The following is a 21,972-nucleotide window of genomic DNA, read 5'->3' as shown; positions in this document are numbered from 1 at the left end:
TATTGGTATGAATACAATTTATATTTGGTACAGAGATTAATTTTAGGTAAGCTTATGAATTTATGCATCTGTCATTGGCTAAACCAGGCCATTTTTAACACTCTCTTAAATTAATACCCAATATTTTAAAAATCTAATACTTATTTAGCACAAAGCATGCTTGTTTAGTATGAGGTTGTTAATTGGAGAATAAAAGGTAAATTCTTACAGAATACTTTCTGCGACTGCATATAAGCAAGCGAAGTTGTTTTATAATCCTCCTAGTTCCTCATTCCAGGGTAAAATTTAATATAATATGTACAATATGCTGGAATAATTTCCTTTCAAAACATTTTGTGCTTGGATTAATATTTTTGAATGCTTATTCAAGAGTTACACATTGATCAGAAGCTGTTGGCTGTTGTACCGAAATGTTCTATCTCCAGGTTCTAATTCACCTAGCAAATGGTCAGTCATGCTACAGTCGTACAGTGAGTCATGCTTCTTCCTTCCACATACTGAAGTCCATTTCTAAGGTTTACCTTTGCTATAGTCCTATACACAAGGAAAGTTCATCCTTAGTAAATAGTATTCATTAATATTCTCTATAAAGAACTAAAACTAAGTAAATGATGCTATGCCTAGCTAAGGACTCATTACACATGAACAATTCACATATAATTTAAAGAGATTATACAGTTTGTCTTTAAAAAAATGGTATTTAATTCTGGCTAAACATAATCGGATTTTGTTTGAAGTCTTAATTAGTCTTAATTAATGCTTTTCACTTTGGTTCATTAACATTGTGATGATTCAGTGAGATGATTGTCCACAAACCCACCTGACAGACAATAACCAGAAACAAGTGTCTCACGTGAGGACAGATGCCAACCAGCCTTATAAACAAAAGGCAGTGCTAGCCCACCCGCATATGGAAAACTTATGAGTGACAATCATATTTTTCAGCACATAAAACAAAAAATCAATTCCAGCTAAAGCAAAATACCTGAATGTAAAAAGCAAAATTGAGGCGGGGCGTGGTGGCTCATGCCTGTAATCCCAGCACTTTGGGAGGTCGAGGTGGGTGGATCACCTGAGGTCAAGAGTTCGAGTACAGCCTAGCCAATATGATGAAACCCTATCTCTACTAAAAATACAAAAATTATCCAGGTGTGATGGCGGGCACCTGTAGTACCAGCTACTCGGGAGGCTGAGACAGGAGAATTGCTTGAACCTAGGAGGTGGAGGTTGCAGTGAACCGAGTTTGTGCCACTGCACTCCAGCCTGGGTGAGAGAGTGAGACTCCATCTCAAAAAAAAAAAAGAATAAAAAAGCATAAGTGAAAAATTTTCAGAAAAAAATGTAAGATATACTTTATGACTTCACCATAAAGATTGGTGTCCCAAAACAAGATGGAAAAATGTAATAAAAGGTTATCAATTTTAATAAAGCACAATGTATATCATATTTGAAAAAAATACATAAAATTATTTCCTTCATTAAGAAGAAAAAACGATAAAACACCACCTAGAAAAATATATTTCAAATGCATATACCAAAATAAAAGTAGAATCCAGAATATATAAAGAATTTCTATAATCTGTAAGATAAAAGATAAATGTCTCACTAGACAAATGGGTAAAAAATATGTTTAAGCAACTCACAGAAAAAAAAACCCTGAATGTTCTATGAAAACATGCTCACCACACTAATAATCAGAAAAGACAAATTAAAACCATTCAACTGGCAAAATTAAGAAATGTGAATATTATTAAATATTCATGGGGGCTTTCACAAATATGCTTGGAAACTATATATACTACAGGTACTATTATGGGTTTGCGCACAAAAAAGAGAAGAAACACATTGCATATCATCAGCAATTTCACTTCTAGGCAAATATCTAAAAAGTATATGTGCATAGTGAGACATGTGCCAAAAAATTGCTACAGTCTGTTATAGTAAGAAGTGAAAATACCTATAAATGAGAGAGAAAAACATAAATCATAATATATATTTTAATACTGTATATATGCTATATATATGCACTATATTATATATGAATATATATACTATATATAGAATATACTATATATTTTACCATATCTACTAAATATCTAATAATATATTTAAAATTATATTATACTTATATACTTATAGTATTTATAGAATATAAATGCTGTATATATAGTATAGAATGTACTATTTATAGAATACTATATTGCAATGAATATGAATAAAGTAACTCTACCCAAAGCAACTTTAATTAATCATAAAAAAATTTCCAAGAATGCAAGCAATATTTGACAATTTAGGCAAATATTTCACTTAATTAATACAATACTATTTATGAATTAAAGATGTAATATATATAGTAAACGCAAGACAAAATGCATATAAATAATAACAGCAAATTTACTCACTGGTTAGCTCTTAAAAGGCAGATTCAATCTGGAAGAGTACCCAGAAAACTTCAGTATTACATTTAATCTTTTATTATTTAACATGGGTGGTAATTCAAGGGAACTCGTTTCACTCATTTTTGTGACTGCTAATCAAACATGTCATAATAATAAAAAGTCAGAGTCATTAAAAGTTCCAAGTACTCTGTACAGCAGCACCTCAACTCTAAATGCCATTTTCACATGTGATTACCGAAATTCTCCTCTTGGCAAATCGGCCTTTCTGATGCAGGACTCTCGTACTTCGGTAAGAATGACTCATGTGATCTAATTTATTAGACTCTAAGCAAATCTTTCTCTGAAGCACAGTAATCCGGGAAGACACAAAATAAGATCTAAAAAGCTGTGCAAATGGCTCCTCCCCCAACTGCTAAAATCAGGACCATATTGATCTGGCTGAATTGGAGAGCAACTCTTGTGATCAACATCCTGTCCCTGGTTACACCTGGAATATCTGTTACTATGTAGACTCAAGTGCTCCACCCCCACTTATTCTATTGCAGTCATTCTGATGGGGGATCCTGGAACTGGTGTTTTAAGGGTTATTTTTTTCACTTTTAAGATTTATTTGGTTCAATGGACAAAGTTTGAGGCATACTTCTTCACAGAATTTAGAGTCTGTCTTAGAATCTTCAGGCTGCCACAACAAAACGCTACGGAGTAGGTGCCTTGTAAACAATAGAAATGCTTTCCTCATAGTTTTAGAGGCTGGAAAGTCCAATATCAAGGTGCTGGAATATTTGGTGTCTGGGGAGGACCCGCTTTCTGCTTCATAGACGGCCATCTTCTCATGATTAGTCGTGGGGGAAGGGGCAAGAGAGATTACTCAGACCTCTTTTTTTTTTTTTTTTTTTTTTTTTTTTGGAGACGGAGTCTCGCTCTGTCGCCCAGGCTGGAGTGAGCGGCGCCATCTTGGCTCCCTGCAAGCTCCGCCTCCCGGGTTCCCGCCATTCTCCTGCCTCAGCCTCCCGAGGAGCTGGGACCACAGGCGCCGCCACTGCGCCCGGCTAATTTTTTGTATTTTTTAGTAGAGACGGGGTTTCACCGGGTTAGCCAGGATGGTCTCTATCTCCTGACCTCGTGATCCACCCGTCTCGGCCTCCCAAAGTGCTGGGATTACAGGCTTGAGCCACCGCGCCCGGCCTACTCAGACCTCTTTTATAAGGGCACTAATCCCATTCTTGAGGGCGCTGCTCTCATGGTCTAATCACCTCCCAAAGGCCCCATCTCCTAATTTTAATTTCAGCATATGCATTTGGAGAAGACACAACATCAGATCATAGTGCAGTCTCATAGAAATGAATAAATGATTGCAATGGAATTTCAGAGGCATTATTAAATGATCAGAAAGGGAGGAATACTTAAACCTATTTTCTCAACATGAAGGTCTTCACAGAAGAAGTGACACTTGTTTTGTGTTTTCAAACATCGCTGAAAAAATGAGAAAGTGAGAACCATTTGGGGCAGAATTCTGGAAAACACACACACACACACACAAACACACACACAGACAGAGGAATGAAACATCCTGAGTATTTAATAAAATGCAAGTACATTTTCATAGTAATTGATCATTCTGAAGACTGAAAAGAAGAATTCATGCTTCATATCACAGAGTACCTTCAAAGATGTGATAAGGAGTTTAGAAATTGTCATTTCTGCCCTAACAGATAGCTTGCCACGCTGGATGCACATGACTTCAAATGGCTGATCCCAGGAGGCAGAAGGAAGAATTGGAGGACAGGCCCATGAGGAGAAGAGGTGAAGCTCAAGAGAAAAATCATAATTTGTTTTTCTTTTCATGACCTGAACATAGAGAATGAGGCAGAGGGACATAGCAAAGAGGAATGTGTCTGGATGCATGATGTAGTATTTATAACTTGGAAATCTAAAGAAATAAGCAAGTGTGTGGCATGGAGGATGATACCTGTGGCTTGGAATGCTTTCCTTTAAGATAGTTTCCTTTAAAATGTTTGTGATGCATCTCTAGGTGGAGATGACATTAGATCTTTGGAAATATAGGTGTGACAATCAGAGCAATGCATGGACAAGAAATATAAAATTTGGATGTCATTATTGAAACTCCAGAAATGTATCACAACATCTGGGTGACTATCTAGAGTGAAAAAACAATAAGGGCAAAATGAAGAAATACAATGAAGAAATAGAAATTTATAGTTGATGGATAATGTATGTAAAAGTATATAAGGTAAAGGCTCAAGAAATGTTAGTTTACTCCTAATCCCTGAATAAAGACCACATTAGACAGCAGATGTTATTGGAACTTACTTGGAATTTCAGAGGTAAGGAACAGCAATAGTGTTGGAATAATAAGAAAAATTTTATGGTAAAGAAGGAACATGAACCATCCCGGACAAATGGATAGTGTTTGGCCAAATGAGGAAGATAATTTTGCAGATTAGAGAAGACATGTGTGCAGAATGTAAAGGTGGAAATGTACAACTTCTGGCTGAAAATGACGTAATGGATCCTTCTCAGACATCCTGGCTATATGTGTACAAATTTCAAAGAAAATGAAAAGTCCCTCAATTTTCCCCAAATGATTTGCTCCCCAGAGATGATAATACGGGTAGGGTGTCAGATAGGGGTGGGGTATATTTTCTGAAACAGTTATTTACTGGCTATGAGATCCCTGGAAAGTAACTGTAAAAGTTTGGTCTTGGACAAATGCAAATAATGCTTTGGACATGAAAACGACATAAAGGAGATTTAAAAATTATGAGTACTAAAATAAAATTCAAGGAATAATCAAACTCCTTGTTTAAGTATGGGAGAAAATAGGTAGGTATAGTTAATTGAAGAGAATGGCTCATTTAAAAGCAGCAGTATGACATACTAGAAAAGCATGTACTCTGTTGTAAGAAAGAACTTGTTTCTAATCCTGGCTCTACCCCTTCTCTGCTGAATGGTCATGTATATTTTCCTTAACCTCTCTGAGCTTCATTCTCTTCATATGTTGTAGACACCTAATAAAGCCTACTTTGAAAGGGTTATATGGGGATTAACTGAAATACCTGTTGCAGGTACGGTGCCTAACACTGTTTCTACAGTTTTATCCTATACAGTTTTGAATTAGTCAGTTAATCTTCTAGAACCTCAGTTTCCTGTAGAATTGGGAGAATTGACTGATCCATGTAGCACTAATATATTTTAGGTACAAATATGAATACATCAACAGTAACATTGCTCACTTCAACAGCAAGTTTAGAGAGATAAACGATTATGTGACCAGGTCATAATCTAGCCTACTGTATGCTATTATGTTTTTGTTTATGGTCTCAGAAAGAGAGGAAAATCAGTTGAGTTTAGGTGACAAGAAGGAGCTCATTCTCCAGCAAATTGGCGGAAGCTCACCTCAAGTTACATTTCAAATGGTGCATTGCACCTGCTCATTCATCAAGCTGCCAGGGGCTTGCTTTACTGCCTTGCTTTTTTTCATTTTAAATTCACATCTTTGTGGTGTCTTGAGTTTCTCAGTCTCATAATGAAAGTAACATATTAAATCTTGCTTCAATAAAAGTAGTTCCTAATGTATTAAGTATACAGGAATGCCAAAAAGTGAGATTTTGTAGCTAAGCACAACACTAGTTTCCAAATAGTGCACACAAGTGTATAGCTTCCTTTTCATCTCTGGTCAATGTTATTTCATGTTTGAATTGATTCTGTTATGTTATAAGGTAAAGGAAAATTATACAGAACAATGCAGTTCTCTTTGGGGAGATATTAGGGTATTTGTTCTTTATTTCATGCAGCATAGGGTAAGAGAAAGTCGGCATTAAACCTTTGGGACTCCCTAGGCAGCTGTTGAGTCTCTGCCCTCCTCCCATGCTCAGCTCAGTGCTGTATCTCTGGAAATCACTAACCTTCATAGAGTAGAGCCCAGAAGGTGGTAACACTGGTTCAAGGACAGGATAAGGGAAGGGAAGTAAAAGGAAGTAAATAGGAAAATACAACAAACATGTGATTAACAGCTGTTTTCTGAAGCAAGCCTCCACCAGGGATCTGCAGCTGTGTCATTGTGCTTCAATTCTGCAGATCCTACAGGGCTAAATTGGAAGAGGCATGGAGCAGGAAGATATGTGGGAAAAGGTGAAAGGAAGTCCAAAAACCAAGGCAACAATATGAGGTGAATGCCCCCACTCCTTACATACTCCTAATCTTTGTCCCTCATGGGAGAGGTATAGGTCCCTAAGAAACAAAGTCCTCTTACTAACTAGATATCTGCTCTGAGCTGCTGCTGCTTCATCTTCCTTTTGGGGGGGGGATGGGGGCCGATATTGGAAGGGCAAAAATTGACGGAACATTTCTCAACCCTGCCTCTTCCCTTTAATAAAATCAATATGCTGCATGCTTACGGATGGCCTTTGAAAGTTACCAGTGCTTCCTCAAGATATAGTAGAGAAGCAGGTTTTAAGGTGGCAAACTGAGGCTTTCAGAACAATAGGTGCTAGGAGCATAAAAGTTTGGGCCTGAAAACCCAGTTATGAGGCTTCCAAATAAATCAGTGGATTTTCAACATTTTTTTTTTTTTTGGTAATTATTATATCTTACTTTCCAAACAACCACAATAAAGGAGGCGCAGGGAAAGCGAGGAAAAAATGAAATGGCACCGTCTTCCCCCAGGTGCTCAAAGCATTCTATTTCCTTTGATATGTAGCCTTCAAGTAACTGACAACGCTCCTTCCTCTACGCTCCTTCCTCTGCGCTCTCATCCGGGGTTGACAATCAACCTCCAAATTAAACAACCTCCCACCACTACTTGGAAACAGACAGCCATCTCTTAACAGGCCTCTGTACCACACAGCTTGATGAAAATCACTTACACAGGGCAGATGACACAGAGGAGTTTACAAGGTCGGGGCAGTCCCTGGCGGGGCGTGAAAGGGTGGGAGGTGCTGAGGTCAGGGTTAAACTACCCTGTGAAATGAGCCTCCTGCCCTGCCCTTTCCTCCCTTCATCTACAGAAGGAGTCTCCGGTGAGTTCCTGCTTCTGGAAATCTGCCCCCTTTAGTGCGGCAGAGAGGCCAGGGGCAGCATTTCAAAGCTCCGTCTAAATCAATCCACTTAAAAGAGCCCAGAAAAGCCTGACCACTGACCATAATTGCCCCAAATTGCTTGTTTTCCTTCCCCTCTTGCAGCCTCTTCAACATTTCCCTTCTTTCCCCTTCGTGTCGTTTTTCTCTTGGGGGCGCAGGTCCTCTAGATGCTTGGGGTGCATACTAAGGATATTCGAGTAGTGGAAGCTCCGACTCGAGCCAGGAGTGGGATGTCTTAGCATTCCATCCCCCCACCGCGCTATGTGCGTGGGACACAGTGCCTCCTAGAAGGGGATCCCAGGATTTCAGCGGCCAGGTGTGAGCGCCCTGCACGCGGTCCTCCGAGACCCCAGGGCGCGTGGCAGCCGGGCAGAGCCGCCTCTGCAGCGCCGCTGTCCCGGGTGGAGCGGCAGCGCAGGCTGCGGCACTGGGGTTGCCACGCCGAGTTTTCCGCATCGGCCGCCCGCGGGGCTCGCCTGCTTCTCCCTATTGTGTTCGCGGAGCTGTGGGACCGAGCCCCGCGCGCGGCCGCACCCGCGCCAACGCTGGGGCCGCAGGCTCGGGGAAGCGGGGCTGGCAAGAGCGGGCCGGGAGAGGGAGCAGGAAGGGGCCCCAGAAGGGCACGAGCTTCATCCATAATGCAGGGGCTCCTGGACCTCCCTGCAATACGTTTTCCAGCTAAACGCCACCAACTGGAGCGCCTCCTAGTTCGTCCCACTCGTGTGGTTTTTGTGTGTGAAAGACGGGACGCACCTTTTCCATTCATCTGTCTTCTCTCATTCTTCCTCCTTCCCTCCCTCATTTCCTCCCTCACATAAAGTCCCCGCTGGCTCAGCTTTCAGCGCTCATCTTCACATCAGCACCATGTTTTCAGGCAAAATCCTGCAGGTTGCAATCGCAAGTGTCAAAAGTCCCCACTGCCTACATGTCGCCAAGAGTTTACCAAAATCCACCCAGTAACGCTTATTTTCAAAGCCCCCACGCTCATCCATTCCTGAGAATGCTTTCAGAGTTTGGAAGCTCCCTGCAGCCAGCCGGGGTCTACGCCTCAGTCAGTTCACATCACTCACAACGGCGCGGTCAGCGACACTGAGATTAGCTGCAAAGTTGCCCGGCCCCAGCCCAGCAGACCGCTGGTGCTCGCCGCATCCCAGGAGGAAATTGCGCGGTGTGCCCCCAAGAAGCCAAAAGCGGCACGAAACCTACTCAGACAAGGGTTAGTCCAGCCACACACAACAAACAAATCCCAAAACTTCTTTGTTAAGCAGTCGCAGCCTACCTGGAACGGACACTCTGCACAACTTGCAAGGAATAAACAAACATCGCATCCCTGCAGGAAAACTTGTTGAATCCCTCCCGATCGCAAGGCTGCAATTTCCGATTTAGCCTGAAGGTTTTTTGATTCTACCCCAAAACACCCTGGCGTATCAGCCACAATTTCTGGATAAACTGCAGAGTCCTCTCGGCAACCGTTCTGCACTCCCACAACCACCAGTGTAAAACCCAGCGTGTCCCCGTTCACAAACCGAAAGCCTGCTGTCACTTCCTTTGCAACCATTTGCGAGACTTACCCTTGGATAAGCCTGTTTTCAGCGATCTAGCGGCGCCGTAGTGCAGACGCAGCCCCTCCAACTTTGCTGTGCACTGAGACCTTTCCGAGTTTAAACCAAGCGAAAGGTGTCTGAGACTTTTCAATCTAAGAGTGGGAAAATGGGGAGAGAGTGAAGTCGGGTTTCTTCTCGGTATCAGCACCCTGGAAAAATTCAATCCTTCTTCGGTAGAGAATTCTTTCAAACCCGTTATCTGTATTACTATTAATGCGCAGAGCAGAAGGCATTGCATACAAATAGGTCCAAGTGTGCGCTTCTATTGGTGGCTGCGGAGGCCCCTGGGTCCTACTGCTCCGGTTCTAAACTACACAGCAACACTAGGCACGCAGCTTTGGAGACGCCGAGGGGAAAATGGATTTAATTGATTCGTTACCTCTGGTATTGTAATGCCTGCTGCGATGTTTAACCGAGGGGGGAGGAAAAAAAAAAACCTTTACATTTAACTCCTGTCATGTGATCTATCATTTCATATCTGCTTTTAATTGTCTGTGTGGAGTGGCTTTGATCATACAAAGGATTTTAAAAGAACATTTTCGAAGGAAAATTCACACAGATACTTTTGGCAAGAAAACCCTCTTTTGCTCTCTATTATGCATTACTCTCATATAAATCCAGGAAATTGTATATAATCAAATACTTCTGCGCTTCACATAGGTACACATAGCACCCAATTGTATTCCTTACAATTCATAGCTACTCCAGATAAAATATCTTACACGGGTAGTAGATAGTAGAAGCCAAAATATGAGTCTACCAATGATAAAACACGGGTTATATTAATCAAATGCTACAGAAAAAAATCATATCAATGACAATGGCATGGGCATCATTTTTACTTTGCAAAATTAGAAATTCAGAAATATTTTCCTTGTAAATATTGGCATAAAAATATAAATCAACATAAAGGTATCTATAATGTCACAGTATGTCAAGCATTTACTATTAAATGCTACATTCTCTTTTTGCAGTTTCTCTCTTAGCAAGTCCATTAGTAATGCAAATTGGCATAACAAGGAGATTTAAAGTGAGGCAGACCTGTGGTGACTAGCAATTTGAAATACTGAAACAGTGTGCAAAATCACTTTAGTTCATCATCAGGAAAGCCAGTTATTTTAAGAATTAGAATATTAAATGCTGAATCTTAATATATATTAATTTGAAGTCTTAAACATGCTGTTTTCTTTTGTCTTTAATTTTGTGGAGGAGAAGAGAACTCTTCATTTAAATTAAAATGACATAGACTTTCCACAAAATCCTAGATATGATATTTACTGATATTACAATTTAGGAAGTAACATAATTTTATTGTTCTTTGATGTAAATAATTATGATAAATTCCAATTTAATTACAAAATTATTACATATATGTAATGTACCACTAAATGAACATTGTTGGAAAGGGACACCCCGGAAGGTTAACATCAACCAACCTATAAATTCACCACCAATGTGTAAACTAAATAAATGAAAACACAATGCAAAAATACAACAGACTCAAAATCTGATTCCAAATACATGTATAGCATTTGAATTTATGTAGTGTGTGCTACAATCCTTCTTCATTTCCATAACTCTTTCCCTTTCCAGCCCCTTCCCTTCCCCCATCAGTAACCCTTGACAACAGAAGTGTTAACTTCAAGTCCAGGTTGCCTTTGCTGCCTTCCAGACCTAACTTACAGATTGCATCCTTGTAGGAAACAGAATTAACTCTTACACGACTGAGAGGTGAAAGAAGAGAACTTCTTTCGGGGATTAGAAAATCCAGTATTTTTTTTTTTTTTTTTTTTTTTGAGACGGAGTCTCACGCTGTTGCCCAGGCTGGAGTGCAGTGGCGCGATCTCGGCTCACTGCAAGCTCCGCCTCCTGGGTTCACGCCATTCTCCTGCCTCAGCCTCCTGAGTAGCTGGGACTACAGGCGCCCGCCACCGCGCCCGGCTAATTTTTTGTATTTTTTTTAGTAGAGACGGGGTTTCACTGTGGTCTCGATCTCCTGACCTTGTGATCCGCCCGCCTCGGCCTCCCAAAGTGCTGGGATTACAGGCTTGAGCCACCGCGCCCGGCCGAAAATCCAGTATTTTTATGTGTATTTGCAAAGTTTGCACCAAACACTTATTTTTTAACATATCCATGACCACTAATTCAGAGTGAAAAGACGTGATCATTGGTATTACATCAGAGTCAATTTGCTGTATTTCTTCATTGCTGTTGTGTCACTGAAATAGCTTTTGAATGACTTTTATTCAGGGTTACTTCGATCACTTTATTTCAGGTTAATAATTTCTCCATTTACAATAGAGTTAAAATGAAAATATCAAAGTATTGCAATATTTTGTATATTGTATAAGGGTATAAGTATAAGGGTATAAGGGAGTTTTTTTTAATCTGTAAAAGCTATTATTTAGTAGAGTAGCAGAGTAAGAAAAGCATAATGACCATGCGAAGTTGAATGAAGATGACTGACATTCATTTTTTTTTTCTAAAACAAGTAAATTATTGGTGTTTCAACTTCTTTCTACAAGGTGATCTTGTAAGTTGAAAGTTCTGCATTTAATGTGTATCGTTTTAGAACTGAGAAAAGACGTGTTTTACACAAGCTGACAGATTTTATACAAAATCAATGCAGCTTATCTATGACCATAATTAAATGGGGAAGTTTAGTAGTGGACAAATGTAATAGTGAACAGAAGAAAATAAATAAAACAAAACTTACCTGATAGCAAATTTATTATATAATCTCATGATAAGTTTTTACTTTCTACATAAAAGGCTGATGTAAAAATATAGCAAGCTAAACAGAAACTTAAGTTTAACTTACTATTTTTTTTTTAAAAAGTTTTCTACATCTCTTCAGTAAATTACTTGTTTATCCAAATTATTATCATATGAGATATTTATAGTAAATATACAGTTATAAATGTTGCAAATATATTTTCCTTACTTCTTGGATACTAAGACAAAACATATTTTAAAGAAGGATATTAGAACCACAACAGTTTTCATATATCCTAGATCTGTAGTAATATCCTTGATCTGTTCTTTATTATTTGAAGTACTGTTGGACCCTTCATTTTGTCAGTGCAGTTTTCAAGGACAATATATGCTATGTCAGAAACTGATTTCCATTATGTCCTTGGATCATGATGACAACGCCTTATTGTGGTTAATGTGAACATCTATAAAAGTTGGAAAGCAAAACATACCTGGCACATCCCTGTCTGCCATTAATACAATCAGTCTACTTTGTACATTTAGGTGGGTAAACATGCAATAGCATGCCATTTGATGAAACTTAATGAACTGTAATGACATTCAGCTACTTATCCAAGCTATTTAAAAAACTCTGTCTTGAGTAATTTTGAAATATGTATAGTTTAAAAAATTTCAAATCCACAGGCATTGATCTATGCATCTGCTTTAAATAGAATATTTATCCATGCTTGATTTTGACAGATAAAAAGGAAAATTACCAGACATTCAAATTATACTTTGAAAGCAGAAATACAAAGTTAAGAATGTTAACAGTTAAACAGGCATTTTTTGAAGTGTAAATCAGTACTACACAGCAATATGTGTGTGTGTGTATATATCACAGATCACTAATTGAGATGTGATGGTATATTAAATAATGCAGTAAAACATCTTAATAATTTAGAAAGTTGCAAGACACCACATGTAAATACATGGCTCAAAAACTAATCTTTATGAATTGCTATAAAAGGTGAAGAAAATACAAGCTCAAGTGTTAAAAATATCTTTATAAGATGATAAGTCTGAGAAGAAAGATGGAACTTCAAAAAGGTCAACTAAATTTGACACTAAGTGGAAGGGATGAGAACTCCATGGCACAGTGATTTGGATAAGATGATCACCATGAACGGAATGCTCATATTAAAATTCTAATAAAAACTGGCAAAGAAAGAAGCTAGAAGAGGATATTTTCTACTATAAACAAGATTTTAAATTTGAATAGGAAGTTCTTAAAAAGATTTTTACCCTTGTCCTGAGAAATCTGAGAATAAAAGCTCCACAAACTTTTGTGAAAACAGACAAAAAATTTAAACCTATGTAAAATGTCAGATAAATTTTGAGTTAAAGCAAATAAATGAATATAAATATACATATATACAATATTATGTTACCATTACCTCACTAATTAAGAGCTGAACAACAATTTTCTGTATGTTATATGAAGGTTAGTGGTCAGATTTCATGGTTTGCCCTTCAAAAGACACAACTGGTTACACTATTTAGAAGGAAATCTAACCGAATTTTAATGTATTTAAAGGCTATTCATTTGATCTCTTTTAAAGACTCCCAAATACTTGCTTATAAAGCATAATAAGACAGACATTATTTTTAACTATGTTTTTATTCATATACCATAGTTCTTAGGTAGCTAAATTTAATCATATTACAATGTCATTTGCTTTTGTCTGGACCAGCTACAAAAGCTAACATTAAAGTTAAGAGTCACTTACTCATTTAGTTAAGGGAGGAGACCACCTTTCATATTGTCTTATGCCCAATTTCTGCCTCCAAAGAAAGAAGAAGTAAAAACGAAAAGGCAGAAATGGAATCCACAGGTAGAGAGCCCAGCACTGCCCTGGGCCTGGTAGATAAAGATCAGCCCCTGACCTGACTGCTTGTGTTATCTATAGATTCCCGACATTGTATGGAAAAGCATCGTGAAAAGCCCTGTCCTCTTCTGTTCCGTTCGGATTACCAGTGCATGCAGCCCCCAGTCATGTATCCCCTGCTTGCTCAATGGATCATGACCTCTCACATGGACCCCCTTAGAGTTGTAAGCCCTTAAAAGGGACAGGAATTGCTCATTCCGGGAGCTTGGTTTTGGGAGACTTGAGTCCACCAGTGCTCCCAGCTGATTAAAGCCCTTTCCTTCTACAACTCCGTGTCTGAGGGGTTCTTGTCTAAGGCTCATCTTGCTACGTTGTGAATATTAAATCTCCTTTTTATGGAATTCTATAGGACACATAAAGTAGATAAAGCTGCTATAGAAATTATGAACAACCATTATTTTTATTTAATAGCCAAAGATAAATGAATACAGTAGAGTCAGCCTCTAATAAGGCAGGGATTGAGGAAAATAAATTTTAATATTAAATAATAGTAAATATATTTGGTGTTTCCTATCCCAAGAAATTAATAATAGAAAGTCCACCTGAAAATATAATTGTACTTCTTTCTCCTTTCTTCATCACTCTTACAATACTCTCCCTTGCCATTCCCCTCAGAAAGAGACTTTTTTCTTAAGCAACATTAATTGTACACAATCGGTGTACATCATGTTTAGACACAGAGAATCGAACTTTAGGGGTTTTTAGTCTAAATATCAGAACAACACTTTGCCCAACACGTCAGTTTTCTTCTTACTGACTGGTTTGTTTTCTTGATAAATACAAATTATTTTTCAATTTTATGACTCAGCTGGTAGATAATAGTGGCTTAAGATTAAATAGGTAGGTAGATGACAGAGATACATAATTGGGAGAGTAGGTTAAAAGCAGATTATAGCTCTGAAGTTGATGGCAGAAAATGGCTGTGACTATTTTAATAATACAATAGTGTTAAGTATAGTTAAAGAACAACTTTAAATATTTTCAAAATAGTGTTTAAACCCAGCACTTTTAAAATGGGACATGGGTTTTTCAGGGCAGGAGGTCCTAAAAATTAAATTTTTACAAGAAGTCAAATTGATACAAAAAAGTAAAAAATAGAATGGTAGCAACACATTTTAAAAATAAAGATTAGCCCACACTGAAAAAAATGATGCTTGGAGTATCAGAATAAAGTCTCTATAACCAGCTTCTGAGAGAGACGGTTTAAAGTTAACAGACAGCTGCAAATGGGAACTTCCAGTCTCCTTCTAAATTTGAAGGGGCTTCAGTATTCATAATTGAGGAGAGGAGAGATTAAACATATTAACAACCATTAATATCTGTGTGTTGCAATTAATGATGAGATTTTTTCCTGTTTTGTATGTGTTTACTATTCCACAAGGCATATGTATAAATGTTACCATTAAATACGAAAGTTAAAAGCAAATAGTAATACTAAATAAACACATATTTTAATCTCCTATTATTTCTATACCCTAGAAACTCACTAGCCTTCTGAGCCTCAGATTACTGCTCGCTAATGTGCTAATAAAATCTTACTATTGTGAGAATACAATACAATTTTGTAAACTCTATACATTCACCAGTGTTAGAAAAGCACTTAGTTATTTTAAGTGCACTTGATTATTTAGCACCAAAATTTTATATATCCATCTGTGCAAACTGCAAAGATGATCACCAAATCTCACTTTTATACTTCTTAGAAACTTTATAAGGAGGCATAAAACTGTACCAGTTTTTAACAAAAGGTAAATGGGGAAAAAAGTAATGTGTAAGAATAATACAATAACTGGGAAATTTAAAGAATGGCTTATTAAAAACATCCTTCAACAATTGGGCATTTTAGGGTAAAGAGAAAGGTCATGGGCTTACTGAGTAGGAGATGCATGTAGCAACACTTACTTTCTACTTGTACTAAGTTAACTTTTAGATGTTGAGAATGTCTTCGAAGCAGTTTATCTTGATTTCAGCTAAGCATTTGACAAGGGCTTTCATCATTTCATAATATACAAAGTAGAGAAAAACTGGCTGGATGCTAGTACACTTAGGTGTTGGATTTGTAGTTAATTAAACCAGTAGATTTCTTGTGTTGACCCTTCAATATCAACCTGAAGAGGGACCTCCAAAGGCCTGACACAAGCCTGTGTACTTGATCCTGTGAAGTTTAATACAGTTATCAGTGAAGGAATCTTCATGAAGTGCACAGTTGCGATACAGCTGAGAGTGAGAGCCAATATCTTAGAACACAAACTGAATATGAAAATGCAATTAAAAATTTAGAAAAAAAGATGCATCAACAGAGAAAAAGATGAAAGCTGAAATCGAATATTGAGCAACAGAATATTTGAAAAATAAGTTCAGAGATCAATATTAAACCACTTATTGAGTTCAACCAACTACAAACTCAGCACAACCTAATGGCACGCTATGAGAGCTAACAAACCTATTAGGTTTGTTAAAAGACAGAGTATATCAAATTCCAGGCCTTATATTAAAGAAAGAAGAAAAAAAAGAAAGAGAGAGAAAGTGAGAGAGAGAGAGAGAAGGAAACTAGGGACTAACGAGCAGGGCTAAAACCTAGATAGTGATGAATCTGATACTGGCATATGAACAAGAATAAAGAAAATAAAGTTATTTAACCAAGGAAAATATTCTTTGAAAAGATAATAACTAACTTTTAATATTTTAAGAGTTGTCACATACAGATGATAAAAAAGACACAAAACAAATGTTACTCTGCTACTTTTTGAGTCTAAAATTCTATGATTCTTATTTATGTAAAGAAATAAAATGATATTGCTAGTGGACAGTCCCATATTGAATATAGTAGAAACTTTTCGAAGCTAAGTACCCTTAAAACCTCAGCAAAGTAACAAAATCCAATGTATATTTGGACTACAGTTGCTTGTTGAAATTAAGCTGCGTGGTCATGATTCATCTATGAAAACTTTTGAATGCCAGTTATGCAAAAAATAAAGGAAGAAATGAGGAGAAGAAAGGTAAAGAGTGCAATATAAGCGACTCACAATATTAACTATATCATTCAATGAAACATACAAAATAGGCTAAACATGTTCTTTTGCCAGGGACTTAATAACGATGGCATAAAGTATGATAAAGCTCTGCAAATTCCTGGCATGAAATGGTGATTCAAAGAAGACATACTTTTTAAGACACAGAGATAAAGTTCTTCAACAAGATAAGTTTTGTGAACTTTGTGATTTGAAACAGGTGATTTATTACTTTCTAACCAGAATAATTTCTAATTAGAAAAAGTTTGTGTGTATTTTTACATGCACTCATTTTATGCATAATGGAAAGAAAAATCTTCTTCAACACTTTTACATAATGAATAAATTCCAGAGTTATGGATGCAGAATCAACATTAAATTATGATGAGATGGAAAAAAACTATAAAAAATAATGATATCCTGTACATGGTATTTTATATTGCAGAAATATCCAGTTGGGTGTTTATCACATTATTCAATGAACTAAACGTTAAAAATCTTCACTGAATAGGAGAATTAGCTTATCCCTCTCTGGTTGAACATCTAGTATTATTTTACGTAGAAGGGAAGCTTCAGTAGTTCAAGCACCTAAGAAAAAGGAGGATTAAAAAGTGTGGCCTGTGGTGCCTTTCCTTTCAAAAGGGTCACATATCTTTATGTGAATAGCTATGGCCAATGACATTTTGGCAGATTTTTTTAAGACTAGCATGTGGCTTAACATATTTTTCCATTACCAGATGATAGATTGTCTTTCCACTAGAGACTACCCAGTTCATCAGGGTTTGGTTAAAGATGACAAGGAATAAAGCCGCAGGTGACCCGCAATGGCCATTGAAAGAGGGAGAAATAAATCTACACTTAGGTAAGCACTTGAAACTTCAGGGACATCATTTACTACAACATAACATAGGAAATCCTAACTAATACAGTATGGAATTGGAGAAACTAGATTTGATTTTTAAAAAGTACTTTATTGAAGAATAATTGACATATAAAAAGCTATTCTTATGTAATGCACATGACCTGATGAGTTTGGAGATAAGGATATACCCATAAAACCATCACCACAGTCTGTCATAAATAGAGCCATCACCTCCAAAAATGTCCACCTGCTTTCCTTATTTATTATCATTATTTGTATGTGCATGTATGTGTGATAAGAAAAATTAACACAAGTACCCCCTTAGAAATTTTTTAAATATACAATACAGTATTGTTAACTATAGGCCCTATATTGTGCAGTAGAGTTCAAGAACTTAGCCATCTTGCATAACTGAAACTCTGCCCTTTGACTAATACCTCCCCACTTCCCCTCATGCTAACCCCTGACAAACACTATTCTACTCTCTGCTTCCATGTTTGTCACTGTTTTAGATTCCCTATATAAGTTGTATCATTTAGTATTTGTCCTTCTGTGACTGGCTTATTTCACTTAGCATAATGTCTTCCATGGTTATTTTTACTGCAAATACCGTGATTTCCTTACTCTGTCTACAAATATACCATACTGAGAGCCCTTGATCTCCTCTTAGAAGGTAAGCAGGGTTGGTCCTGGTTAGTACTCGCTGGAAAACTAGGAACTAGATTCTTTTTTTTTTTTTTTTTTTTTTTGAGATGGAGTCTCCCTCCGTGGCCCAGGCTGGAGTGAGCGGCGCCATCTTGGCTCACTGCAAGCTCCGTCCCCGGGTTCCCGCCATTCTCCTGCCTCAGCCTCCCGAGGAGCTGGGACCACAGGTGCCGCCACCGAGATGGGGTTTCACCGTGTTAGCCAGGACGGTCTCGATCTCCCGACCTCGTGATCTGCCCACCTCTGCCTCCCAAAGTGCTGGGATTACAGGCGTGAGCCATGGCGCCACAGCTAAATTCTTTTAACTTCAATAACTACTCCAGAAGGAGTTGACATGTATTGTCCCCATGACTACATCTACATAGCTATAAAAACAGTGGCCCCCACACAAAAATAGCGTTTATTCCTCTTACAAGTAATTTAAGAATGATGGAATTTGAAGTTTCAATTTAGAGACTTTATTGAAAGGACAACATCTATAACAGAAACACTAACTCAATGGAATGTAGGGGCCACAATGCGCATGCTAACTAATTTGAGCTTAGCTTTGAATTTTCACATTTAGTTTTTGTGTACAGAATGTAGTAGAAAAAAAAATCATTCAATTGATTATAAAACACTGGTAATATGACAGCTATAATATTTTTATTTAGATACAGGAAGAAATTCCCAGAAATAATTTTATAGACTATATTGAATATTTACTCAAAAAGAATCAGAAAAGCAAACAAAAACAATGACATTGCTGATATAAAAGATAAAATTAACCTATCAAATTAACAATTTACATGAAAACCAAATTCACCAAATTTTAGAATAATACACTTATTAATGTCCCATTAGGAATCGCTAAGTCAAACCTCAAAAATAGAAGAAAATGATTGATGTATTATGAAAGATAAAAAACAAACCTTAAAGCACCTAGCAGATAATGGAAACTTGTACTGGAAATAGATGCAGCTTATGAATAATAAATCTTGCCAAAATATGACCACTAATTACTTTGCTTGTATTGCAAAGTTTAAAACACAATGTTTAGTAGACACAACCAAATAACTCATGCCAAAAGTTTTTATGTATCTGTACTACTGTGAAAGTGTATGTTTCATTATTGAGTACAAGTAAAGCAAAAGTTATAGAAAATCATTCAATCAGACATCTCATAGAAATATGGTGCTTACAAGGATGCTGCAAAAATCAATAATAAATATCATTTCCATAAAGATATTGATTAATGATTTATGAACTAGCATAAAGCATAAATAGCAAATTAAATTTTCAAATATAAATGACTTTTTTTAAATTGGACATTTGTATTTTAACTATAGTTATGGAAAGGCATATAATCAGGAAAAAAAATCTTACGATGTTTTGCCATTATTATCAGGGTCAGCAGTGTAGAATTTGTCAGCAAAATTTGAGAACTAACTTTGCCCAACATAAATAATAGTAAGCCTTTATCAACAATTCAGTTGTATCTGAAAACCCATATGCTGAATTATATTTTCCCTCTTTCAAGTTATATGGCATTCTAATATATGAAAACAAATCATTTCACTAAAATCTCACTGATAAATGTATTTATATTTTTCCTGTGGCTTACCTTAAAGGAAATTCTATTTTATAGAGTTAATATAGAATCATTGGATGAACCTTATGTATTAGTCTTTTTTCACCCTGCTGATAAAGACATACCTAAGACTGGGCAATTTACAAAAGAAAGAGGTTTAATTGGACTTACAGTTCCACATGGCTGGGGATGCCTCACAATCATGGTGGAAGACAACAAGGAGCAAGTCACATCTTACATGGATGGCAGCAGGCAAATAAAAAAAGAGCTTATGCAGAGAAACTCTGGTTTTTAAATACCATCAGATCTCATGATACCCATTCATTATCACAAAAACAGCATGGGAAAGATCTGCCCCCATGATTCAGTCATCTCCCACTGGGTCTCTTCAACAACACCTGGGAATTATGGGAGCTAAAAGATGAGATTTGGCTGGGGACACAGTCAAACCACATCATTACATCCCTCAACTCCTTTCAGCATTAACTTGAGTCCAGAATCCAAAGTCTCATCCAAGACAGGGCAAGTCCCTTCCACTTGTGAGCCTGTAAAATCAAAAGCAAGTTAACTACTTCCTAGATATCATGGGAGTACAGGCATTGGGTAAATACAGGCATTCCAAATGGGATAAATTGGCCAAACAAAGGAGCTGCAAGCCCCATGAAAGTCCAAAATCCAGCAGGGCAGTCAAATCTTAAAACTTCAAAATGATCTCCTTTGACTCCATGTCTTATATCCAGGTCATGCTGATGTGAGATGTAGGTTTCAATAATCTTGGGCAGCTTCGCCCCTTGGCTTTGCAGGGTACAGCCTCCCTCCTGGCTCCTTTCATGGGCTAGCATTGAGTGTCCGTGGCTTTTCCAGGTGAACATTGCAAACTGTCAGTGGATTTACCTGCTGGGGTCTGGAGGATGGTGGCCCTCTTCTCACATCTCCACTAGGTGGTGCACCAGTAGGGATACTGTGTGGGGGCTCCAACCCCACAATTCCCTTACACACTGCCCTAGCAGAGGTTCTCCATGAGAGCCCTGCCCCTGCAGCAAACTTCTGCCTGGATATCCAAGCATTTCCACAAATCCTCTGAAATGTAGGCAGAGGCTCTCAAAATCCAAATGTTGACTTCTGTGCACCGGCAGGCTCAACACCACGTGGAAGCTGCCAAGGCTTTAGGCTTGCACCCTCTGAAGCCACAACCCATTTACTCCTTCTAGGCTTCTGGGTCTGTGATGGGAGGGATTGCCATGAAAACCTATGACATGCCCTGGAGACATTTTTCCCATTGTCTTGGGGATTAACATTTGGCTCCTTGTTATTTATGCAAATTTCTGCAGCCAGCTTGAATTTCTCATTAAAATAATTTTTTTCTACTGCATCATCAGGCTGCAAATTTTCTGAACTTTTATGCTCTGTTTCCTTTTTAAAACAGAATGCTATTAACAGCACCCAAGTCACCTCTTGAATGCTTTGCTGCTTAGAAAGTTTTTCTGCCAGATACCCTAAATCATCTCTCAAGTTCAAAGTTCCAAAAATCTGTAGGACAGGGGCAAAAGGCCACCAGCCTCTTTGCTAAATCATAACGAGAATCACCTTTGCTCCAGTTCCCAACAAGTTCCTTATCTCCATCTGAGACCACCTCAGCCTGGATTTCATTCTCCATATCATTATCAGCATTTTGGTCAAAGCCATTGCACAAGTCTCTAGGGAGCTCTAAACTTTCCCATATTTACCTGTTTTCTTCTAGAGCCCTCCAAATTGATCCAACCTCTGCCTGTTACCCAGTTCCAAAGTTGCTTCCACATTTTTAGGTATCTTTTCTGCAGCCCCCCACTGCTGATACCAATTTACTGTATTAGCTGATTTTCACACTGCTGAGAAAGACATAACCGAGACTGGGAAATTTACAAAAGAACAAGGTTTAATTGGACTTACAGTTCCACATGGCTGGGGATGCCTCACAATTGTGGCGGAAGGCAAGGAGCAGCAAGTCACATCTTACATGGATGGCAGCAGGCAAAAAAAGAGCTGGTGCAGGGAAACTCCCATTTTTTTAAAAACCATCAGATCTCATAAGACCCATTT

At 37.8% G+C, this 21,972-nt stretch overlaps 1 protein-coding gene across 2 annotated transcripts in view; it reads right to left on the bottom strand.

The window, feature by feature from the left end:
- The window catches only part of LOC105485564 (roundabout guidance receptor 1), a 1,159,905-nt gene extending 1,150,561 nt beyond the window's left edge, over positions 1-9,344 (bottom strand). For both annotated transcript variants that reach the window (XM_071092571.1, XM_071092572.1), the window contains exon 1: positions 9,070-9,344. The gene's annotated coding sequence lies outside the window, so the exon portion shown is untranslated. The remainder of the gene's footprint in view (positions 1-9,069) is intronic.
- Between the last annotated feature and the right edge of the window lie 12,628 nt (positions 9,345-21,972).

The sequence above is a fragment of the Macaca nemestrina genome, chromosome 2 (genome assembly GCF_043159975.1).
Source record: "Macaca nemestrina isolate mMacNem1 chromosome 2, mMacNem.hap1, whole genome shotgun sequence".
Lineage (NCBI taxonomy): Eukaryota > Metazoa > Chordata > Mammalia > Primates > Cercopithecidae > Macaca > Macaca nemestrina.
This window is presented reverse-complemented; position numbering and strand designations above follow the sequence as displayed.